This window comes from Arachis ipaensis, chromosome B10 (assembly GCF_000816755.2).
Source record: "Arachis ipaensis cultivar K30076 chromosome B10, Araip1.1, whole genome shotgun sequence".
Taxonomy (NCBI): Eukaryota; Viridiplantae; Streptophyta; class Magnoliopsida; order Fabales; family Fabaceae; genus Arachis; species Arachis ipaensis.
In genome coordinates, this window is record NC_029794.2 from 18,478,361 (window position 1) to 18,482,582 (window position 4,222).

A 4,222-nucleotide genomic window follows, 5' to 3' on the forward strand; every position below is an offset into this window, starting at 1 on the left:
TTTACTTTTATTCTTTATATCATTATTTTTTGTTATTATTATTATTATAACAAAATTTTCATAGTACAATTTTTTTTTCAAACTATGTATTGCATAATCTAAATAGCGTGCTCTTTCATATTAGTGATGGATGATGGGTCTAGGGCCGGTCCCGAACACTTTAGAGGCTAATTTGGTGTGATTTCATCGAGTTTAGGGCCGGGTATGGGTCTCAAAAATAGACCCGGTCATTATTTCGGGTCGGGTCCGGGCCATAGCTCGGGTCATCCGAAATCGGCCCGATGGCCCGGTCATCATAGATAATTAATATTTTGTGTTATTAGTGATGGATGATGACTATTATTATGTGAAATTTAAGTGTTGTAAACCTTAATATTTTGTGTTATTAGTCATTATATATAAGACTATAAGTTAATATTTTATGTTTAAAATGCATAAGACTTTAGACTAATGCATAATCTTGTGTTATTTGTATTGATTTAAATATTTGGTGTTATTAGGCAATATTAGTATTGATTATGGTTATGCTTTAATTTTAGAGAAGAGTTGGTTCTTATTATATTTTTCTAAGTGAATTTTACCATGTCAAATAATGATTGGAGTCTTGAAAATTTGGATATTTTTACATGCTAACTTACAAGAAGGTATCAAGGTAATATAATGTTAACGGCCCGGTTTTCACCCGGTTTTTACCCGGTATAATCGTGGCCCAAAAGTGTATAGGTTTCATCGGGTCTAGGGTCGAGTTCGGGTCTAACAAATAGGCCCGGTATATATTTCGGGTCGGGTCTGGGTCACATCAAACCCGGTTTCACCCGACCCATGCACACCCCTAGTTTTAATGCTCTTAACTAAGCCTATTTCATGGATTAAATTACCTAAACAAACATGATAGATTATTGTCTTCCAACTACTATGCATCAATCGTTGTCGCCCACTATAGCTACAAGCACACAACGCGTCAAAACCTCCTTCATGCTACCTCATTTCAGCATGTACTGAAAAAAAATACTTTTAGCACGGTAGCATAATCCATGCGGATATCTTGAAGCAGGAGGATCCGGCAATGATTGATTGATGCAATAGAATTGGCCTAGAATTGTGGACCCAACATTGGTATGGCGGTTGAAGATATGGTCATATGACAACAAATATATTGAATGTCTTAGTGTCGTCTTGAAAGGTACACATAACCTACCAATGGCATCACTAGTGAAGTCAGTATATGGGCATTTGGCTAAGCTTTTGTGAGAAAAGAAAAGGAAGTAGAGTTGCAACTCGGAACTGGACAAGAATTTTGTCACACATTAGTTAAGGCAATTGAGAAGAGCCTACAGGCCTCAAGAAATGTACAAGTGGATCTATATAATAGAGGTAGCTATGAATTTTTTGTGGATGAGATTACACCGAGAAGGGTAGAATTGCTTTTAGTAATTGTTGTGTTTCACTATCGGGGCAAATTTGTGACTGTGGTTACTTTTAAGCCCTTCATTATGCATGTCGTCACGTGCTTGCAGCCTGTTCATATTGTAAACTGGAATAGAGGATTTATGTTGATGGCGTGTATCAGGTCAATACTATGTTCAATGTTTACAAGATGGGTTTTTTCTCAACAGATCCATGATGATTTGTTGCTCCCGTACGAGAGTCCTCAGGTTATCCCTGATCTAGGCATGATGCGAGCTTCAGTTGGTCATCTATAATAAATAGCATGGATGATGCTAACCAAGATTGCTCAAAATGATGTGGTTTGTGCAGGCTTCCTAGTCACACAAGGAGACAGCATCCTCAGTGACAGGGTGCTTTGGGTTCTCACAAAGGGAGCGATGTGTAGACTTAGTTTGGTGTATTATTTTCATGTTAGTTTCGTTTGTTAGTTTCATTTGTTAGTTTCCTTTCATATTTCTGTTATGCTCTAGCAATTTGCATCGTTTGTATTCCTATTTTCATGTTGCACTTTTTGTGTTATGTAACTTTTCTTTATCAATGACGTTATTTATGTTGTTAGTGACTTCATGGTTTTTCCATGTTATTTTACTTAGTAATTATGTGGTTTTCTAGTTGTTTTCTTTATTTACGCATACAACTCAAGTTGAATTTAACTCAAAAGTACCATGCATATCAAAAGAAAATACAAGACGAAAGAATTGCAACATAGCTCAAGAGTAACAAATGAACTACAATCTCACAATTAATGAAAATTAGCATAAAAGTAAATAAAGACATGCAAGTATGATCAAGAAAAATAAAAACTATAAATTATGGTTGGAACCAGATATAGAATTTCAAACTTACATCATCTATAGTCAACTTGTCGAGTTTATACCATGTAGTAATGACTCTAGGACCCTTCTCATCTGACGAGGGCTGGAACCTATCCCACCTGAAAGATACATGATGATAACCATTAGACTTAGGAAATAAAATACAATAAACTATTGCAAAATGAATCTCATTCTTAAAAACTACCCACCTTGATGCAAGCGGCCAAAGAATCGTGTCAAACCCTCTAGGGCGGAACGTAAGGAAGCGCAAAAAAAAATTCAAGGTTATAGTAATGTTAGTAGTCCAAGTAAGTTCTTCACATTCCGGTTAGCAATCCTTCATAAATACCTGTACAATCAGGACAAAGTGGCTGATTCGCAACTATATTTTCTAAAACCGTCAAGGTCAGCAACATAAGGCAACCACCTTAGATGAACTCTAGCACTAGACTTGTCCCTGAAAAGTATCATAGGCAACAACGTCATAATGTAACCCCGTGCATAAACCCACACAGTATCTTCTATTGCATTAGGGGGCATGACCTTGAACTTGTTCTGGAACTAGGCATATGATACTATGAACTCATCAATGCATTCATCGAGTGGCTGCTCACCAAATAAATCTTGGAATCATACTCATGCTGGCTTTCCCTTTCTATCAACTGTTCAAAGTTACTCAGACATCCACTAACTGCATGTCCATCTATAGGGAGGTTAAACTGATATGCCATATCCTGTAAAGATATCATGCACTGCCCAAAAGACATGTGAAACGAATGTGTTTCGGATCGCCATGGCTCCACAAATGCATTAATTAGCATCTCATCAAATTTAAACCAATAATCATTTAGCTGGTAACATGATATAACCCAACACTCTCTAAATAAGGCACAATACGATCATCCATTATCATTTTTGTTGCCTACAAACACTCCTTACACATCAAGAAAAATAATGCTCCTTACACATCAAGAAAAACAATTCATAATAGAAACAAATAACATATAATAACATAAATTAAGAAAAATCTATAAACTAAATTATTAATATACAATAACTCAATTAGAAGCCTTTGTTATTATCCTTGATATTTAACGTGAGATTCATAACATAACTCTAACATATATCATATTCATGTAATCACAAAATTCTAAACCTATGATCCAACCAAAATACCAATCTTTGATCCAAAACAAATAACTAATTTAAGTTCATCATGAACAACCTCTAACAAAGAAAGCGAAAAAGCCTTCATTATTATCTCTAATATTAAACGTCAAATTCATAATTTAACAACTCTAACATATATCATATTCATGCAATGACAAAATTTTAAACCTATAATCCGAACAAAATACCAATATCCAAAACAAATAACTAACTTAATTTCATCATGAACAATCTCTAGCAAAAATAAAACACTACACATCAATTACCAATCATTAATGTAATATCTAACTATTATACATTATAAAGAGGAGTGCTAGGGGCAGCAAATTTTGTGATTTATAACCATCAATTAGTCATTATTAGTATTTTTAACAAGTATAATTACCTGTGACATACACGTGATAAGATTGAAATTATAATTTTAAATTATTTTTTTAAAATTAATTTGAATTATAATAATTTGATTAATAAAAAAGTAATATGTTATGTATTATTTTTTTTTAATTTAGTATTAATTAGATTAACTCTAAAATAGTTATTAATCGGTTTTAATAATCTACTTTTTTCAATAAATTAGACATATATACTAAATGTGATCATAAATAATATAGTAATAGTTAAATCCACCAATAAATATATTAGTTATTATCACACTATAAAATAAATTAAATATAAAGGCTATTAGCACTTATAAATCTATAAAATCGCACTATCTTTGTTCGCGTGCAAGGATTTACTTATCAAATAAACTTAAAATATGAACAAAAAATATTTATAAATTGGACCTA